This window comes from Natrix helvetica, assembly GCF_964273705.1.
Source record: "Natrix helvetica genome assembly, chromosome: 1".
In the NCBI taxonomy this organism is placed as follows: Eukaryota; Metazoa; Chordata; class Lepidosauria; order Squamata; family Natricidae; genus Natrix; species Natrix helvetica.
The window spans coordinates 177,228,736-177,250,873 of record NC_138548.1 but is presented as its reverse complement, the minus strand read 5'-3'; positions in this window follow the sequence as shown (position 1 = coordinate 177,250,873).

Below are 22,138 nucleotides of genomic sequence, written 5' to 3'. Positions count from 1 at the left end.
GGCCAGCTGTGTTCACCCTTTTTAAAAGCCATTTTTCACCCTCCCCAGGCTCCAGGGGCTTTATAGGAGCCTGGGGAGTGTGAAAAGAGCCCCCCTGAGGCCCTCCGGAGGCTTCATGAGCTTCTGTGAAGCCTCCGGAGTGCAAAAAACTGGCCCTACGGGCAAACCAGAAGTTCAGGAACGGACTTCCGGTTTGCTCGGAGGGTCATTTTGACTGCTCTGGAGGCTTCAGGGAACCCTCCGAAACCCTTTGGAATGCTTAAAATGACTCTCTGAGCAAACCGGAAGTGACTTCCGGTTTGCTCAGAGGGTCGTTTTGGGCGCTCCAAAAGTGTCAGGTTCCTGAAGCCTCCAGGACTCTTAAAACGACCCTTTTGAGTGCTCCGAAGGTATCAGGGAAGCCTCCTGATGGTCCCTGAAGCCTCCGGAGAACATCCGGGGGGGCGGGGGAGGCTGTTTTTGCCCTCCCCAGCCTCCTATAAAGCCTCTGGAGCCTGGGGAGGGTGAAAAAAGCATGTAAAAATGAGGGTCGCGCCTGTAGTGCGTGCATGCGCACTAGGGGGGTTGCACATTGCATTATGGGTGCGGCACGCCTGCACACAGCCCCTCTGCACTCCCCCCACTTATGGCACGAGAGCCAAAAAAGGTTCGCCATCGCTGTTATAAGGAATACTCATGGAAATGCAATTGAGTATCCATGCTGTCATTTCTGTATATTTGTGTTTGTATGGAAAATAAATATGTACAGTTATAAAACTGAATATCCCACTTCCTATGTCTACTGAACATTCAAATCATCTAAGACATACAACAATAACAACAACAACAATAACAACAACAAAAGACTAGGCAACCCTTGCCTAGGATTTCTTTTCAGAAATGTTTCCTTACCTAAAAAGAGAAAGAGAATGACCATGGGCAGGAAAACCAGTAGGGGAAATGGGAGCAACTTCCAACTTCTTCACGGCTTCCCCACTGGCGTTGTTTGTGGGAAGATGGGAGGGAGCATGGGAAATCATTCCATCTTCCCTTCCTCCACTGATCTGCAGAATTGCCTGCCATTTTGCCAGGATCCTCCGGCTGTGAGGAAAATTCCTCTCCTCTTCCCCATCCTGGCATGTCCTCAAGGACTGCCTCTCCTCAGAGAGTAAGACAGGATGCCCATTGACCAGTAGCACCTCCATCATTAAAATAAGAAACATACATTTTAAACAAAAAGCATCTGGGCGAAGAGATGATGATTCCTTTCTTAAGAATGGAAAGGAGAAGGGCTAGGTCTAAAAAACAACAACAACTGCATAGCTGGAATGCAGCCGAGGTGTAATGGGATGTGGGCATGAGTTTTGGGGACCTGAGAAAGAGTGTCACGAAGATGGCAAACCTCTCAGGAGGGACCTTCCCTAGTTTCTTGGACTTTAATGGTGACAGAGGATAAATTTTCATACTTGCAAAGCTGATATCAGCCCTATATTCACCCAGAGGTACTTCTACTTTACTGTAAAATTAAATTAACAGAATCTTGCAAGTCTGAAAATACATTCCTCCCGTCACTTTTACAGATCAAGAATCTAGGGTGTTGTCCATTTGAAGAATTTGCCACATTCACATCCCTTGTCTAGGCTAAGCTGCCATTTATCTAATCATGTCCCTGGGTGCGGCTGCTTTTCCTATCTGCCAAGGTCATTTCCATATATCTTTATACCAGAAAAAGGGCCCTTCCTTTCTGCCTGAGCATAGAAAGGGAGGTCATCTTTAACAGAGCCTCTCTTGCTGATTTTCAAATTTGGACAGGATTATTTTGGGAAATCAGACAATCTGTTCTAATCTATTTATGTCTTTAAATAGATTTTAAAGTCTTTAAAGACCAAACCTACTTACCAGAAAGTATACCTTAAAAGCAATTGAAAACCAGTACATGTCTTTCAGTATGGGCATATTGTGTTCCTTGTATTGTGTACTAGTCTGCTTGTCTCCCCAGTTTCTACCAATTGAAGTAAGCATTGTGGGCATTGCCATGAAGTGCACAGACTACATGTCCTTGGTACAAGTCCTTGGTTTCACAAACTCAGGAATATTTGGAGGCTATTGGAATTAAGCTAAAGGGAACTTCTAGTCAGGCTATGGTTTTCTCAGTTCCAATGTATGGCTGTGAAAGTTGGGACATAAGAAAGGCTGGATGGCAAAGAATTAAGGCCTTTGAACTATGGTGCTGGAGGAGATTCTTGTGAGTTCCTTGGATTGCAAGGCGATCAAAACAATCAGTCCTAGAGGAGATCAATCCTGACTGCTCTTTAGAAGGCTAGATCCTGAAGATGAAACTCAAATACTTTGGCCACCTAATGAAAAAAAAAGGACTCACTGGAGAAGAGCCTAATGCTGGGAAAGATTGAGGGCAAAAGAAGAAAGAGATGACAGAGAATGAGGTGGCTGGATGGAGTCACTGAAGCAGTAGGCGTGAGCTTAAATGGACTCCAGAGGATGGTAGAGGACAGGGAGGCCTGGAGGAACATTGTCCATGGGGTTGCGATGAGTCGGACACAACCTTGCAAGTAACAACAACAACAACAACAACAAATCAGGCAAATTTAACAAGATATTGGACAGCCATTTGTCTGAAATGGAATAGGGACTCCTGCCATGGGTTGAATTAGAAGCCCTCCAAGGTCCCTTCCCAATCTGTTATGCTGTTAATTCAGAAACTGGGTAAAGCAATACTGAAATATTCCCCTCATTACTTCATCTCCTAATATTAGGGCATTAATACAATAGAATAATAGCAAAGGTGCTTCTGATGATTAAGCCCATGAATTTTTACCTTAGATTTCTACCAAATGGATGTCTTCACTCTGTTTCATTTTCCTGTAAGCAAACAACATATAAGTTACTGAATAGCACTAACTGTATTTCATTCTCCCCTTTGGAACTAGTCATGCCCCCAATCCTTTATACCAGTTAGTGGATCTTTTTCTTAAACATACTGTCACTTATTGAAAGACAAGGTGGAATTAAATTCTCTCTGACTTGTGAACAAATCAAGTGAGGTATTAAATATGCACTGTTTATTTTCTAGATGAGTTATTGCTCATTGGTGCTGAAATATTTGAATTTAATCTGATTTTAGCATTTTAAAAATTGCATTAAAGATTCCTCTGGTGTATCTGGTATTTGACTTTAAGCTAAGATTTTAATCTATTATAATGCTTGGCATTCAACCATTCAGAGACAGAGAGAAGGTTAGGGTGAAGTCACATAGAAGAGTTTATATTGTGCATTACACTATCAGATAAGGCTATTCTAGTGTCATAAGGCATGATACACCAAACCATACAGAGACAGAGAGAGGGAGGAGGGAGGGAGGGAGGGAGGGAGGGAGGGAGAAAGAGATTTAGAAGTTAGTTTAATTGTAAATATTCTGAACATGGGCATCATTATGGCTTTGCCAGTAATCTACATATCTTAACTGTCATGATGAGTTTTTTGCATAGCCTGAGATATTGACTCCAATCTTACTTAGTTGGGCATAAAATGATGGTGATTACCATCTTTTATGAAAATCAGGAGTATAGAATTAGGAATCCAAGGGGCTTTGGAAACCACCTCCACAAATCCAGGGAGATATGACAGTGGATATGGAAGTATGTAAGAACTTGATTGTGAGAGGAAGTAGAAATGATTAAACATTTTTATTATTATAATATGCAAGAAGAGGAAGATGAAAGGGAGCAATCATTTTAATTGTATTTAATTAATTTACTTTTTGAAGTGCAGCTTCCAGCATAAACCTGCTCTGGAAAGGTTATGCAGTGCTGATGTTCATAATGGCACAAAGGACACTTCCTCACACAGCATTTGTGCAGCTCCTGGATCAACTACCATGCTTTCCCAAAAATAAGACAGGGTCTTATTTTCTTCTGACCCTCAAAATATGACCCTGGCCTTATTATCGGGGCGAGGCATACCTTTCCAGCTCCATCACATTCCTCACCATGTGTCCAGGGAAGCCACTGGTAAAAAAAAAAAAACCCTTCTCATAAGTTCAATCAAACTTCTTTTTTTTATTTTTAAACATAAAAGACAACATAAAAAATTCTCATCCATTACATACAGCCTGTCGTTTGGATACAAGCGTTTGTGCATCCATATTTTCAATTATGTATACAATCACAAAGTTTCCATCTAATATAACTAAGTACCTCACTTTCATTGTACATCATATATTCAATTACAGTTAATATTTCTTTCTTTTCAGCAAACTTAATTCCCTTGCATCCTTGATTGTCTATTTAATAACAATATACCTTTATGTAATCACTTATCTCATTCTGATTATTTTTACAGTGTAAAAGAATTTACCAACTGTTTATGTTTATACATCACTACTTTCAATTATGCAAAATCCTGCCAATCATCCATCAAATATGTTTATGTTCATTGTTGTCCTTGTACATCATACATCCAAGCAAAAATAGTATTCCTTCATTTTTAAACAGAGTATTCTAAATACTCACTTCATACATATACCAATCTTTCATTACTTCCTTATTAAACTATTTATCAACAACAAGATATCTTTATAATATACATCACTACTTAGAGTTATGCATAATATCACCAATCATCTATCAAATATACATAGATTCATTATTATCCTTATCCTTCATTTTAAAACAAAATATTCTAAATTATTCAATTCATATATATTTGTTTTCGTAGATTTTCACAGGTGTAGGTATGCTTGTTTTGTTGTATTCGGGTCTTTTCCCGTGTAAGGTTGAGATTGTCTTTGCAATGTTTCGGCAGGATCTCACCTGCCATCTTCAAGCGTGGGCTCAAAATGGGCTTTTTGAGCCCACGCTTGAAGATGCCAGGTGAGATCCTGCCAAAACGTTGCAAAGACAATCTCAACCTTACACGGGAAAAGACCCGAATACAACAAAACCAGCATATATATATGGCCAGCACCCCATCCCCTCCCACCAAGACTTACAGAAAGACGGCAGCTCCGTTCCCATTTTAAGCCCACATTTTGAGCCCACGCTTGAAGATGGCAGGTACGATCCTGCCGAAACGTTGCAAAGACAATCTCAACTTTACACGGGAAAAGACCCGAATACAACAAAACCAGCATATATATATATATATATATATATATATATATATATATATATATATATATATATATATATATATATATATATATATATATATATATATGTAAGTCTTTCATTGTATCGTTATTAATCTATTTAACAACATGCTTGTATTATCACTTACCTCCTTCAATAGAAACATAAAATAAAACATTTTTCATTTCCAGGTTTTTTTGTCACTGATAAAACAGATCCCATATCTTATAAAATTGCTCATCTTCTTCTTCTCTAATTTCAAATGTCAATTTACTCATTTCAGCACACTCCATTATCTTTCGAATAACTTCCTCCTGTTTTGGTATTGTTTCATTTTCCAGTTTTTTGCAAATATGATTCTAGCTGCTGTTAAAACATTTACGATCAGATATTTCAAGTCTTTATTGTAAGTTTCTGATATGATTCCCAATAAACAAATCTCTGGTTTAAGGTCAATGTATTTGTATATCATTTTCTCCAACCACATGTGAATTTTAGTCCAGTATCTTTAGCTTCAGTGCAAGTCCACCACATGTGGTAATATGAGCCCAGTGTCTGATGACATTTCTAACACTTTTCTGATTTATTCTTGGACATTCTTGCAATTTCCGTTGGGGGTAGATGCCACCTGTAAAACATCTTATATAAATTTTCTTTATATGCAGTTGACATTGTCATTTTATAATTTTGAGACCACAATTTCTGTCATTTCTCTAATTCAATTCCATGTCCAAAATCCCCCCCCCAGCTATCATAGTTTCTTTAACTTGTTCCTCTTGTAGTTTGACGTCTAATAAATATACATATAGTTTTTAATTACTTTTTCATCAGTACCTGCTAAAATTTTGTCTAGCTCAGTCATTTTGTTGTAAAGACCTTTTGATTTTCTGTCTTCATTATATCTAGAGTGTATCTGCACATATGAATACCAATTCATTTCTATTCCTTCTTGTTTCAACTCTTGGATAGATTTGAGTTCACCCTCTGCATTCAATATTTCAACATATCTTACTGTTTGTTCCTTTTTATATATTATTGGATATGAAAATGCTTCAATAGTTGATATCCAGGCTGGAGTTTTTAAGTAATGTAATCTTTTAACCTTTTCTCAATTTAATAGCAAAGCCTCCCTTATATAATGTCTTCTAAAATAACCATGTGCTTTATTTCCCTTATACCATAAAAAAGCATGCCATCCCAGCAGTAAATCATGACCCTCTACATTCAATAATCTAGAATTTTTTAGCGTTATCCACTCCTTAATCCATATCAGGTTTGTTGCTTGATAATATAACTCCCAGTCAGGTAAATCCAATCCTCCTCTTGTTCTAGCATCGTGTAGCAATTTGAGTTTTATTCTTGCTTTTTTCCCTTGCCAGATAAATTTCAAAATGTCTTCTCCTTCCTTAAGAAAAGAACAGTCTAGTTGCCTTTCTGGAAAAAAAACACACTTCTGAGACATTGTTTTACATACCCTCTTATTGGCCTGCCACAAGCACAATATTTGATTCATCTGAAGTTCTTGGCATCTCCAGAACAGCAGAATGGAGGACAATCTTTGAATGATTCTGATCCCACCCCCCATGAGGATTAAGGTAGTATAAACAATTACTGTGTGATAGTGTCCCAATATGACATTCGTCTATTATGATCGTATTATTAGCATTGTCTGTTTTTCCAAAAGTAATATTATGGTGAATTTCCATATGGACTTTTTGACTGTATCAAGTATAATATTATTGTTGTTGTTTTTACTAATTTAACAGAAATCAATCTAATTTCAGGATTTGTATGGAAAGCAGATTATATTTTAGATCATATTTATGCAGAAACATCAAAAACTCATGGCATCTGGTCCTCCCAATTCCTGGCAAATAGATGGGGAAGAAATGGAGGTAGGGACAGATTTTATTTTCCTGGGCTACAGCCAAGAAATAAAAGATGCTTGCTCCTGGGGAGGAAACTTATGGCAAAGCTAGACAGCATACTAAAAAGCACAGAAACACTCTCCTAACAAAAGTGCATATAGTCAAGGCTATGGTTTTCTCAGTTGCAATGTATGGCTATGAAAGTTGGACCATAAGGAAAGCTGAGCACCAAAGAATTGAGGCATTTGAACTATAATTCTAGAGAAGACTCCTGCAAGTCCCTTGGACTGCAAGACAATCAAACTGATCAGTCCTAAAGGAGATCAACCCTGACTGCTCTTTAAAAGGCCAGATCCTGAAGATGAAACTCAAATACTTTGGCCACCTAATGAGAAGAAAGGACTCACTGGAGAAGAGCCTAATGCTGGGAAAGATTGAGGGCAAAAGAAGAAAGGGGGGACAGAGAATGAGGTGGCTGGATGGAATCACTGAAGCAGTCAGTGTGAACATAAATAGACTCCATGGGATGATAGAAGACAGGAAGGCCTGGAGGAACATTGTCCATGGGGTTGCAATGGGTAGGCCATGACTTCGCAACTAAAAACAACAATCAAAAGCTCAAGACATAAACCTTTCATTTACAAGTTCACAAACCTTTAAATACCACTATATATTATTGACCCTGTACCTAGCAGACTGATAGAATGCAATTCCTTGCTAATAAATTAAATCATTCATTCATTTTATCTACATTCTTCAGTGAGGAAAATTGCAAAGGTGGAGCTGACACCTGAAAGAAAATAATATTTCCGCTCAATCATTGATGGCAAAATGACTTAACACAACAGGGAAGAAAGGGAGGAAAGAAAAGGAAAAACGAGTCTGTTCAGGGTGAGGGTAGGGGGTTCTGTTTTAACAGGATAGAAGGCTACTGGTTGCCTCCTGGATGAGATTGGAACTGATTTCTCAGGGCAGCTCCTAATTTTTCAGTTGTTTTCTAATGTATTAATACTAATCCAACCAGAAATGGTAAAGGTCTGACTGGAGGGGGAGAAAAAGAAAAATGCTGTGGAGAATGTGACTACTTCCTATGCTCATAACAATTCATGATTTACAAAAGAAGCCATTAGTCTTGCAGCTGGGAAGAGCAAGCTATAAAAGGTAGCAATCCAAAGAGACCAGTTAGACACTCAGCACAATAAAAGACAGGCGTAAAAGCACAATACAGAAGAAGGGGAGAAACACACCCCTGTCCCTCAGGGACCACCTGATCTCCTTTTGCATAAACATAGGCTGGAAAAAAAGCCGGTGTGAATTCTGAGGAGGTCAACTGTGAAATACATCTTTTCTAATCAAACAAACAAGCTACGGTGCTAAAATGCTACATTAAACAATTTGCTGTCCAGCATTTAAAAAAACCAGAAACGGTTCAGAATTAAATTCAATGCAAATATTTTTTCTTTCTATCTATCTATCTATCTATCTATCTATCTATCTATCTATCTATCTATCTATCTATCTATCTATCATCTATCTATCTATCTATCTATCTATCTATCACTGGAAATCTTAATTTCTGGATCAGGTGGGGGTCTTATTTTTGGAACTGATCTAAAAAGAAATAAGCTGAGTTAAGATGTTCTCATTGCCTTTAATAAAATAAGAGAATGCGTCTGTATGAGCGTTTTCTTTCAGAATAGCAATATGGATGAGGGAGAAATACTATTCAAATTATTCAAAGAAGAAACAGGATATGTTAATTGGAGCAGGTGGCTTATTATTATTATTATTATTAAAATCATCGGCGCTGTCATCATCATTATTATTACATGGTTTCTTGAGGCCATTTAAATGCCATTATGATAAATTCATAAATCTGGAGCAAACATTGTTTAAAGCTGTTTATGCAGAACTGTAGCCAAAAAAGAAACAAACCCCAAACAAAAACAAAGACAAAAACAAATCGCTGCTTTGGGGAGAGAGAAAAAAAATAAAGCTTTTCCATGTGCATCAGTCCCTCTTATCTTGAGAGCATTTCTTCTGAGAGGGAGCCCTTTGTTTTGCTTTAAAAAGAGCATCCCAGACTTGGAAGAGGAGGAGGAGGAAGAAGAAGAGAATGAGAATATCAGTACATTTTGTATGAATAACAGAAATGAAGCTGGTACAAAAACAGGCAGCTGTGCGGATTTAAACTTTTTGCTAAAATCATGTTTTGGAATATAGTTAGAGACACAGGATTATACAACTCTCCAAATTTGGTTTCTTTTTGTATAGCATTCAGGGAAGTCCAGAAAATAGAATAGAATAAAATAGTTGGAAAGGACCTTGGAGGTCTTCTAATCCAAGCCCCTGCCTAGGCAGGAAACTCTATACCATTTCAGACAAATGGCTATCCAACATCTTCTTAAAGACTTCCAGTGTTGGGGCATTCACAACTTCTGGAGGCAAGCTGTTCCACTGATTCATTGTTCTAACTGTCAGGAAGTTTCTCCTCAATTCTAAGATGCTTCTCTCCTTGATTAGTTTCCACCCATTGCTTCTTGTCCTGCCCTCGGGTGCTTTGGGGAATAGCTTGACTCCCTCTTCTTTGTGGCAACCCCTGAGATATTGGAACACTGCTATCATGTCTCCCCCTAGTCCTTCTTCTTCTTAAACTAGAGGGAAGAGGTCAAAAGAGTCAACATGCCACAACCATGTGTTCAAAGCTTTACCATGTTCATTGTGTTCAAAAGGAAATGGAGCTTTGTTCACAGTTGTAGCTGCCATCTTGACTTTTTTATCCTCCTCCTTGTGGTCACCCTTGATAGATATCATCTTATAATTCCTAGTATTCACTTAATGAATTGTTTATTGCTTTGGGGATTCCACACCACCACTCTTTAACACCTGTATGTCTGGTACCTTTGCTAACTCTCAGCATTGACAGTTTCTTGTGTTACACTGGAATATGTCATTTTTATGACATGTTTTATTGTCCACCCACATGTAATTTATTGTCCATTTCTCATTTTTCTGCCTTTCATGTGATTTGTATAATGCTTTCTATATACTTCTAAATATATAATATATATTAATATGGAGATAAAGGCAGCATCCCTTTTTGTTTATATAAATTTTAAAAAATACATTCAGGAAGGATGGTGTGTAGGAGATGAGCAGGCTGAGTCCAAGGGGGAGATCAAATGCATCATCAGTCATGAGTCCCTGGGTGCCCACAAGAGATCTAAGTCCAGCCACCTTCAATTCCGTTCTATTCTTAACTCCTGCTAATTTCCATTGACCGTTAGTAGCTCAGATTCTTGTAGAGAGCTTAAATTTACAATAAAACTTTATGCTCATTAGAACTATGTGAATCTCCTGATTAGCTTGACATGGAGCTAATCAAGGAAGGAAAGTTCCCACTGAGGTTTCCACCCATTTGCTGTTATTATTTAATAAATTACAATATTTTAAAAACTAAGACATTTTCTTATGGTAATACCTTAGACAGATATGCCTGAAGCATGGATATATCAGTCTGCAACATATTCCAGAGAAATCTATGGGACAGAGTATATTTTTCTCTAGAGATCATGATGTATTATGGATTTTATCACTGAAGAGGCAAAGCACTGGACTGCTCCTATACCACAAATAAGGTGAGGTAAACATAAATTTCACAACAGGATACCAAACAATGCGGTCACATGAGAATGCAAGGTGAATCAAATTCAGGTTTATTCATTTTTTCTCCTGCAAAGTGCTAATTAATTTTTATTAAAGCCAGTAAATTTAGCTGTGAATGTTTAAGAATCTAATGACTTCCGGAGATTCAGAATGAATTCAGCAATAAGAACTAATTAGAAGGGAAATGAATGCATGAAATATCCCTGGTGAGTAAAGAAAGAGTGTAAAGACCATTAATTGAAATTAAAATTTAACAGTAGCCTAATGCGGCATGGCATAAAGTTCCATCTGTTGGGTAGAGACACTAAACAAGAAATATAGGGGGAATATTCCACATTCACCAGCTTTTGAACAAACAACAGAATACAATTTTCAGGATGAAAATCTCGGCACACAATGAGAATGCTGATGTTTACAAGAATCCGTGTAAATGCGCAGCTTCCAGTGGTAATTCTTAATCAAAGAGCATCACAAAATGAGATGGAGTTCCTTATTCAGTCTGTTCGGAAACTAGACCAGGAGCATTGGGGCTAAGTAAACCATCCTATGAGGTAAGAAAATAAAAGAAGCTGAGCTGGGCAAAGACAAAACCCCATAAAGGCAGAGGAAGAAACTCCCAAGGCAAGGAGAAGAACATGAAACAACCTCCCTCAGGAAGAGAAAAGAATCTATGATCAAACAAACCAAAAAAAAAAAAAAAACAACAACCCCCAAACCCTTCTATTCTGGTTTGGGAGATACCAGAAATGCTGTTTCTGGAAATAATAGTTTCCCTGCTGGGAAAAGGAAAATAGTTCATTCTTCCTCCCTCTTTATATCCAGAACTTCTCATTCATTAGACTGTGGAGATAAGAAAGGACCATTTGACAATGAAAGTATGAACTATGGGGAAGGTAGGTTGACTCAGGAGCCTGGGTATATCACAGCAGGTGGGTATATTCTGCTCACTTTCTCTGCCAAAGATCATAAGCAGATTACATATAGGAAAGGGGGGGGGCATTTTAAATCTTCTCCATTAGCACAATCTATATATTTTTTCTCAGTCTTGTTCCAAATCCAGCTAGCAAGCTTGTGGCTTCTCTTTATCACCCACTAATAGTCATACTTATAGGGAGGCGGTGGCTCAGTGACTAAGATGCTGAGCTTGTCAATCATAAAGGTCTGCAGTTTGGCGGTTCGAATCCCTAGCGCCGTGTAACGAAGTGAGTCCCCATTACTTGTCCCAGCTTCTGCCAACTTAGCAGTCTGAAAGCATGTAAAAATGCAGGTAGAAAAATAGGGACCACCTTTGGTCACATGACCACAGAGATGTCTTTGGACATCACTGGCTCTTCAGCTTTGAAACAGAGATGAGCACCGCCCCCTAAGTCAGGAACGACTAGCACATAGTATGTGAAAGGGGAACCTTTTACCTTTAATGGTGATATGGATTTTTGCAGCCCAGATGTAGCAGTTCAGCTGGTACCATTGATTCCTATATTCAAAAACTATTAAAAGCTGAGAGATCTAAGAATTCTCAGAATTCTGAATTAGTATTGACAGCTTTTCCCATCATGGTCACTTCAGGCAGTCAAAAATATATGTGAAAGATCCAACCCTCTTTTATCCCAAATGACTTCAGGGTAAAACAAATTATGTAAAAGAGAAATGTGACAAAATAGATGGCTTAGTTAAAAATGAAAAAAAGAAAGAAAAAGTATCCAGCAGTGTCTGGATCCAAATTGCTCTCTTTTAGCCCCTGTCAAATCACACAAAGATGCCTATAAAAATTGTATATTGTATAGCAGCAATTTAAATAGTGCTTTCAAGATTGCAAGAATCACTGGCAAATAGTATGGAGGAAAAAAATCTCATTTGCATTAAAAGTGGGACAATGCTGGGAGCCAGAGGCATCCTGTGAACAAGCTTTTAGTAATAACAACAGAAATCTCTCTTGTCACAGTTTTGTTCTTGACCTGGCTCACCTCACATGTAATGACAAAAATGCACCCCTTTTACTGCTAGCTGAGGTTTCCAAGGTTCGCTGCTCATTTTCCTATCACTTGCCTGTAAAGGCACCTTTGAGAATTGTGACTAATGATGTACATCCCTCCCCCCCACATAGCCATTCTCCTACATTGCGGAACATGAACTTTACATGACTGCTTCATAGTTAGGCTTTCTTTTGCCCTATTTTCTTTTATTGCCAGGGGTTTTGTTCACTCCATCTTTCTTCCTTTGGGGGTGCTTTAAGAAAGAGAATGCAAAGCTTTGAGAATATTGATTGTACAATTCTGACCATTTCCTCAAAAAGGGCAAATCTTCCCCTTTCACCAACATTTTGCTGTTCGGAACCTCAAGCATAAATATTCCGACTTCACTAAATGCATCTGAGATACCCAAGGATACATTCATAATGTGTCAGTGGAAACAAACAACGGGTTCTTAACTACCTCCACATATAAGGGGCTTAAAATTCAGCTCATTGATAAAACTCGTGCTTGCCTTAAAAGACGTTTGGGGAAGTCTGTGCCATCTTTTTCAATTATTGCACCTTGCTGCTATGTGAAAAAAAAAATGTGAAAAGTGGTGAAGACATCTTAGGAAGATCTAACATGGGCAAGAAATCTGCGGAAAGCAGCCAACTGCTCTAGCATTCTGAAGCATGCAGTGTTATGCTTTGAAGCTCACAAATATGAACAAGATGGTAATGGACTTTACCATTGTGGTTTTGTAGTGTACGTTGGAAGTAAAGTGACACCTGCAATTCAGGGGTGGGTTCCAGTCACTACTGCTGGTTTGGTCATGGCTGTGCCGTGTGCGCTTAATGCGCACTGCACAATTTAAATTGCTCTGCGCATGCGCAGAAGCAAAAACCAAGATGACAGCATCTATGGCGCCACCTGGAGAACCAGTTCAGGGGTGTAGCAGGCCTGGGTAGCTGCCGGTTCCAGCAACCCCGGCCACCAAACCACTACCAGTTCAGCCAAACCAGTCCGAACCAATAGGAACTCACTACTGTTGTGATTTCAGAGGCAATGCAAATACTCAGAGATAGCAGGCAAATGCTACATGCTGACCTCCACATCTGCAGGTACTTGTGATTCCCACAATATGGAGCTGATGGGTTGTGTGACTAGGTTCTGAATCAGGAAGTTCTTGTTTTGTTTTGGTTGTGGGCTTTTTTTCCAATTCAGCTTTCTTTGAAAATAGACACAATCCAAATATACACCAACCTTCTTAAACACAGTGGGAGCTCTCACCAAGAAAGCAGAGAAAGAAACAGAGGAAGTGCAACATAGTGATTCTTTCAATGCCTTGAAACAGAGAGCATACACAGGAAGAACCTTTAGGGTAAAAACAAATTCTATGTTCCAATTTTGGAAAGCTAATCAGCAAAATTGCAATGAGATTTTTTTAAAAAAAGATAATCTTTTTTTCTCATTGTTGTTTAATCCCAAAATGTAATTAATTTACGATAGCTACATTTAATGCCCCAGAAGCAAAGTTAGCATTTGATGTTAGTGGTTGAGCATATCTTAGAATTATATATGAAGTGTGTGAGTTAGACTTTGACTTAATACAAAATTCATACCTATGCTTCACTGCATAAATCACATATAATATACACAAATGCACACCCACATGTTGTATGTATGCAATGACTGCTTTGTGTGCCTGCATTTAATTTGTTTTTATTGCATTGCATGTTGTTTACAAGCATTTCGTCAATAAATTAGGCATTAGCACTTTAAGATGCGCATTGAAATTCAAAGGCAGATTAGTATCTACAATTATTTTTTTCTTTCAATTAGAACTGGATAGTTGTTAAAATGGTGCTGGTTGAATCAGCTTAACGTATGTGGAAAATGCATGTAAATCTGTTTTGAAGTTATAACTGTATGAACTTCAATACGCAGAACATCAATTATATCCAGATTCACATGATTTGCTTTGATGGCATTAGAAATGTATCAAAAGTCACACTTGTGAATGAAAAGGTGAGGAGGATAAATAACAGTTGTAATTTAAAGTCTACCCCAGAAAATCTCCATACTCCTATATATATTTTGGCTGGAAAATTAGAACTGAATGGGGCTTACTTCTGAATTATATACAGAGGTGGTATTGTATTATCTCCGGTTCTCTCTGGTTCGGGTGAACCAGTAGCTGCAGCTGTGGGAGGATCCACCCACTAACCCCAACATAGTGTGCGAGCACTGTGCTTGCGCAGAAAACAGTGCCCGTGCAGCATGTGTACTCACATTTGTGGACCAGTAGGGAAGGTAAGTGAATCCCATCACTGATTATATACAACATAATTTTGAGAGGTGATCCTTATGGTAGTTAATTGTCTTAAGAAGACAATTAAAACACATTAAAGTGAATTATTTAAAAAGAAAGAAAAGAAAGAATTCCCCAACTTCCTGGGTGCAATAGTATTTACATCTGAAAACCTGCTTAAACAGCAATGTTTTTGCTGTTCCTTCTTCTTGATTTGAAATCCTATAATTAAATGATCAAGATGAATTAAATCAGACATAATTATGCATTATTAAATTATCACAATTAACACATTATTTAATCTATTTACTTATGTAATTAAATGTTTAACATTCCAAAGTTTCTGTTTCTGCCTAGTGCCAAGGTATTGCAGATAGGAAACCAAAGCCATGAATAATTACACTATCTTTATAGCACTAGCAAGAGCACTTAACTTATATACCACTTCACAGTGTTTTACAGCCCTCTCTAAGCTGCTTGCAGAGATAGCATATCATCCTAAACAATCTAAGTCCTCATTTTACCGACCTTGTGAGACTGGAAGGTCTAATCAACCTTGAGACAGAGAAAATTGAACTGCTGACAGTCAGCAGAATTAGCCTGCAATACTGTTTTCTAACCACTGTGCCACCGTGGCTCTTTATTATAATATTACAGTAACAGAATCCTGAAAAGCTGAAAGCACTTCTCCCTTCCCCTGCCTTTACCTTAACCTGCAGAGAACTAGGAAGGATCCTTTCTGAGACACTTTCTCCATCCTTATTTCTTCTGTGAGTTGAAATATTTCATTTCAGACCATTACTCTGATTATGAATCTTCCTTTTTTTTCTTCCAAGGTTATTCTCACAGTCCATTACACTAGTCTCAGTTTCTTTACTGCCCCAGTCATTTCCTTTCCTTTCTCTCCCTTTCATTTATCTTATTTTTTTTTTAAAAAAAGCAAGGTCCCCCCCCCCTTCCCTGTAAGTTCTTCTCTGTTTTCGACAGATATCAAAGGTTTGCCCTGAATGAATTGGGCCTGAAATATTTGAATTTAGACTGTGAGGCATAAAACACACTCTCCTTTTTTATATTACAGTGTAATTCTGTACATAACAGTGATCACGTTCACCCAACCCAGGCATTTATTTTAATTGTACTAGCTTAAAAAGCTGGTTCAAAAAAGTTAATTAAAGTAAATAGCATAATGGAGCATGGCAATTGTTGTGGGGTACATTTAGGCAGGACGAAGAAAAATTGAGGCTATCTTTAAAACTGGTCAAAATTGCAGTTGATAAAAGTTAGGCTAGTTGATGCATGGTATAAGATTCACATCATGCATTTACTAACAGATCTGCATTCACTATGGGCAAACTGGCAGACCAGGTTCGAGACATGAGTGCCATGCTATGGAGTGAACTCCCATCTTCACCCCTGCTCTTGCCAACCTAGCAGTTTGAAAACATGCAAATGTGAATAGATAAATAGGTACCTCTTTGGTGGAAAGGTAACAGCACTCTGTGATGTCATGCTGGCCACATGACCATGGAAATGTCTTTGGACTGCGCTGGCTCAATAGCCTTGAAATGGAGATGAGCACCTCCCCTTATAGTCGGCAATGACTAGCAGAATAAAATCTGCAGGAACTCCTTTATTAACTCTAGAGCCCTAAATAGCTTAGGGTTTGACTCTGCATAAATGCCTCTTCTGTTACAAATTTATTTGAGTACTAAGGTGAGGAGAAGAGGGAATTATGAAGATGTCACAACAGTATGAGGAGCTTATGCGTTATTCTCAGCTCTTTTAGTCCTCCTTTCCCTACCTTAATAAAGCCCACTCCATATACTTTGCCAGTCTTTTAACTGCCAATTAATATTAATAATCATTTTAATTTTTTGTAACTTTTCATTTGTATTATATGTTTGAAAGGTTGCTGCTTCTGTACTTCAACACTCATTCTAATTGAAAGAAGGTGGAGAAAAACAAATAAGTAACTGAATGAATGAATGAGCATCACCTACCCTGTATTCTGTGATATACCCACTAATTTAAAATGTACTGGAAATTTAAATGCAATCTTGAAGGTATAATCCTATCTTTATTTACATGGTATTAATCCCCCCCACCTTTTCTCATGGCTTGGTTCAAATATACATGCACAGAAATGTATGATTACTTCCAAATTTTCTGTAAATGATTCAAATACATTAGCTTCATTTTAGTCAACTGTTTTCTAAAGCATTTCGTTTATTACTCAAAAGTGATACAAAAAATACCCCGGTTCTTCCCTTAACCTAAGAACTTCAATTCCGTTTTTCCCTTGCTATCATCACATTATCTCCTAAATTGTACCCTTTTCCTTTCTTATATATAAACCTTATATATTAAACCAACATATAGAAATAGTGAACAGCAGCAACAACAAAAAAAAGACTCAGCCATGACATTTTTGCTGAACAGATGCATGCACATAATTTTAAAAAGACGCCCCTTTCATTTTCAATGGGCCTAAGCTGCTTTGTGCGCAGTGAGCATCCAAGACAAACCTGAAGAGTCATTGTAAAATATCAAATGAGAAAGAGCTTCTAGCTAGTGTGTTTCTCTGCCGTCTACAAATTTGGAAGTTGATTTACTAGAAAATAGTACGTTTTCATCTTACTCATAATGTGAGAATTCCCTTTTAGTGGCAAGGAAATTGACCCGCTGATCCCCCTCTTTCTTTGTTTGCTACTTCACAATTGATTAGATACATATTTTTTAAGCCTGCCAATTTTTTTTCCTTATTATTTATGGGCTCACGTCTCTTGCAAATTGCTTTTAGTCACCCAATCCATTAACAAAGGCAAAACATACAGTGGTGCAGCTTGACATTCTTAATGGATACTCAAAAGCAGCTTAATTTATCTGCTTATTAACATTGTTACTCCAGTGACGCTTAGGGATTATGAATGCCGTGTGCTGATTCTTTTGACAATACATAATGATCCTCATCATTGTGAGGCTGATGAGTGGAATATAACCTGACCGGTTCATTACAAGCAGGGAGACTTGACTGTATTAATGAATGTATTATTTACACTCAAACAAAAAGGACTCCATTGAACCCTATGTAACTGTTTTAAAGGTAGTGCAATTACTCATTGAACAAGGTTAAACCCATGTAATAATGAATACATCTTCCTTTCCTCAAGGATAAATGCTGAGATATCACTCATATCATATATCCTTGTCTAATTACCCTTTTGATCAGGGTGTGTATCTTTGCAGATTTATACATGCCAAGATGGACAAGTAATGTAGCAAATGTCACCCTTAATGCACTTTTTAAGAACTGAGGCAAATCCATGCATACTTTACCTCTACTGTGTTTTTATGGATTTACATCAATGGTGAATTTGTCAAAGTGACTTTACCTTGATAGTCTGTTTTGCTACCTCATTATTTTCAGGACCTATTATATGAAGGACAGAAGATAAAGAGTTGTAAAATCTTGAATTATCTCTGTAGAGTCATTTTGAAATATCTTTTTGAAAGGCAATGCTCATTTACACTGTACTTATATTAGTGTCAACAACATATGTTTTCCATGCTTCGATAACATCTCCAAATTCTTTGAGATTCTTAACAAGCATTTGGCAAAGTAGGATTTGCTAACTTTCTTTACATGGATTTTCAAAATAGAGGGGGGGGGAGAGAGAGATGAGAGAGAGAGAGAGAGAGAGAGAGAGAGAGAGAGGGAGAGGGAGAGATGAGAGAGAGAGGAGAGAAAGAGAGAGGAGAGAAAGAGATAGAGAGATGAGAGAGAGAAAGAGAGAGAGAGAGAGAGAGAGAGAGAGAGAGAGAGAGAGAATGATGAACTATTCAAATTGAGGGATTATACAGTGATGTGTCAAAATTTGGATTTGGACCATTTTTCTAAGTTGTCCATAAATTCCCTACAGAGGTTCAAAAAGTTGTGGCAACTATGATGAGGACACCAATTTATTTAGTCTCTTTGCAATAGAACACATTCTCAGAACAGGGAGTTGAGGGTGAATGATCAGGACATATTCTTGAGGACATTGTGGGAAGCTGCTGTGAGAAAAGGAAAAGAGGGCTTCCACAATAGGCCTTTTTAATTGAGTGAGCATGTGTGGACATCCATATCAGTTATTTTTCAGCTGCTTCACAAGAAAGTGTCCACTAAGTGTGCTCTGGAGCAGTGATCACCAACTGATGGTCTCTGCAAGAAAATTTTGGTGATCCACAGAAAAATTATTTGCATTTTTTTATATTGCACTAAATACTATTTATCTTTTTTAAAAAAAATCATATTAGTGGTCCACAGGATTAAAAATTATGAATTTAGTGGTCCCTGAGGACTGAAAGATTAGTGACCCCTGCTCTGGACAAAGGGTCCCTTTAGTACCCTAATTAGAGAGCTAGTAGGGGAAAGAGATTTAAAAATCTCCAGTTCTCCAGTTCTCTGAGAAAATTTGTTGGGATCACTCAGCTATTCCTGATAAGATTTGAAATGCAGTGAATGAGCCTCAGAAGTGATGAAATGTGTATTGTGATGTCACAATATAAACTTTGCCCCTTATGTACCCGCATATAATATCACAGCACTAATTTAAAAAGTGAGGAGTTTGGAACCATTTTTTTTTTGCTTTAGTTGGTGATATGGCAATTAGGCATGGATGATTCCTATTTGTTGTCTTTCCCAATTCACAGTCCCACTTAAAAGAATTCCCCACACTTTGTTTAAGTGTTGCAAAACATTCTTCAACATTTGTTTCATAAGAAATACTAGGTTCTAAAAACTGATGGTCCCAAAAATTAATTTTAAAAAACCAAGCCAAAATGCAGCTCAGAGCAGGTCTTTAAAGCCACATCTCTAACAATTTATCAAACTGCAATTCTCAAAGTAGTCCAGGGGGATCCCTGGAAAAATGTCAGCTGAAGCAAGATTTGGGATGCTTGTAAAAAAGGGCAACGCGCCTAAATCTGTCCTTCAATTTTTAGATAGATAGATGATAGATAGATAGATAGATGATAAATAGATGATAGATAGATAGATAGATAGATAGATAGATAGATAGATAGATAGATAGATAGATAGATAGATAGATAGATTTACAAAAGAAGCTCACCTTTCCCTATCCTATTCTCAGGGTTCTTTTGAATGTCATTCTGTTATTTTATTCCCCCTATTTTTAAATATACCTCATTGTTGAATGGGGTTTGTGATTGTTATATTTATGGGTATGTGTGTAAGGCTGATAGGGAGGTTCCTATGATATTCCGCTCCATCACTCAGCAGTCCCTTGGCTATGCTTTCTGATCTGAGAAGGAGAGATACAGAAGTGGTTACCACTCACTGATGAAAGAAAGGAATTTAAGCAGATGCTTGCAAAGTTGTCTGTAAAATGAAAGGCAGAATATTCACACCATTGCCAAAGTTTATAGCAAACCTGGTCAAATGTTTTGTTTCAATAAATTCCTAACTGAAGAAGAGAATGTGACACAAACCTTGACGTGGTATAAAGGTAAATATAACCTCCTTCTGAAGGTTTGAATGCATACTTACGATTTATGAGTGGTTGTTTACAGATTCAAAGTAAGAATAGACTTAATAGTTGATCAAAGAGGTACCTTTACTGAAAAAGATCAGCAAACTTTTGGTGGCTGCGGACTGCAAGAAAGGGATTTATGAATGGAGAGGGAAGAGCAGCATAATTTGAAAAGCGGGTGCTTTGTTTTTTCTTTATTTACTTCATTGGGGAGGGTGTGAGAAAGAGTTACATTTGCATTCTAAGCCATTTATTATTATTTACTTAGAATATGCTATACAATATCAGGGAAATCTGCTAGACACACAATGCAGGCCTGACGTCCTAGATTGCTAATTCATTCTGTTTGGTGCTTGCAGATCCATCCTTGGTGTATTGTAGGGGGTGAAATAGCTTTACACCAATTAGCTAATGGTGCTTGGGTTGATTGGTCTTCCAGGCTCCTCCACTGGTCTCAACTCACTTTGTGCCTGGCCAGTCCAGTGCCAGCTTCCATTCTCCAAACACCCAAACACAGCTAGGTTTTGTCCACTAAAATGGTACCCATTTATCTACTTGTAATATTACATGTTTTCAAACTGCTGGGTTGGCAGGAGCTAGGGATCAAGTGACAGGTGCTTACTCCATCTCATAGAACCAGGCTCTAGCCACTGGAATGCAGACCACTTCTGGCCCGCAGTTTCAATGTCATTAAGCCACTTAAGCCATATTAAGCTAATTTAAAATGATATCACAGGTTCTGTGGGCTTCCCCTTCAAAGTGTCCACCTTTTCCTGTTAAATATTTCCAATCAACACAATGTAAAACTAATGATTATAAAAACAATGATTATCCTTCTATTGTAATTTGACTCTTCCTAAAGGCCATTTTCTTCCATTTAATACTCCTTATATATTTATTTTCTTTCCAATTAATATCTTGAGGTTCCTCACCTTACTCAGAATTTGGTTTTTCAGTTTTTTAATCTCTTACATATAGTAATATAAAAGGCAACTTGAAGCTATACTGAGTAGATTGATTTACAAGTTATAATTTTCTGCATCCATATTTTTCCGAGACAGCTGGACACACCGAATATTATTCAGCAGAAGGCTAGGCCTTCTTTGAGAGGCAATGAATAAAAAAATATCCAAATGTCATCGCTTGAAAGAGGGCTTGTACTGTGGCCAATGTTTGCTTCCTGCTGTGGTTGGCCAACACAGCTATCTTTAAAATGTCAAGCTGAAAGAATATATTGTAGCTATTCTGGCATAAAGCTATTTCTTTGTTGACACCTGTTTCTTTCTCAGGTTGGGAAATTAAACATATACAAGGTGTATTAATGGGAAAAAACCTTTTGATTATGATGAAGAGATGGGAGCAGAAGGGGAGAGGAGGGAAAGGGAGGGAAAGGAGAAGGGGAAAGGGAAGGGAAGGGAAAGGCGAGGGAAAGGGAAAAAAAGGAAGGGAAGGAAAGGAAAATGTGCTTTGGTTGTGTTAGATACTCCCCCCCCCCCGGTGTTGCAGCAAGACAATAGTAGTTTCCACTCAGGTCCTCTCTTTGCCAACGGGAACAGAGAGGCCCCTGATTGGCTGGAGCTCTGGACAGCTCCCCTTTAAAAAGGGAGCTGTCCGACCATGCATTCAGGGGATGCCTGCACTTATACCAATAAAGAGCTGTTGTTATCGCTAGCCTTTTGTACCT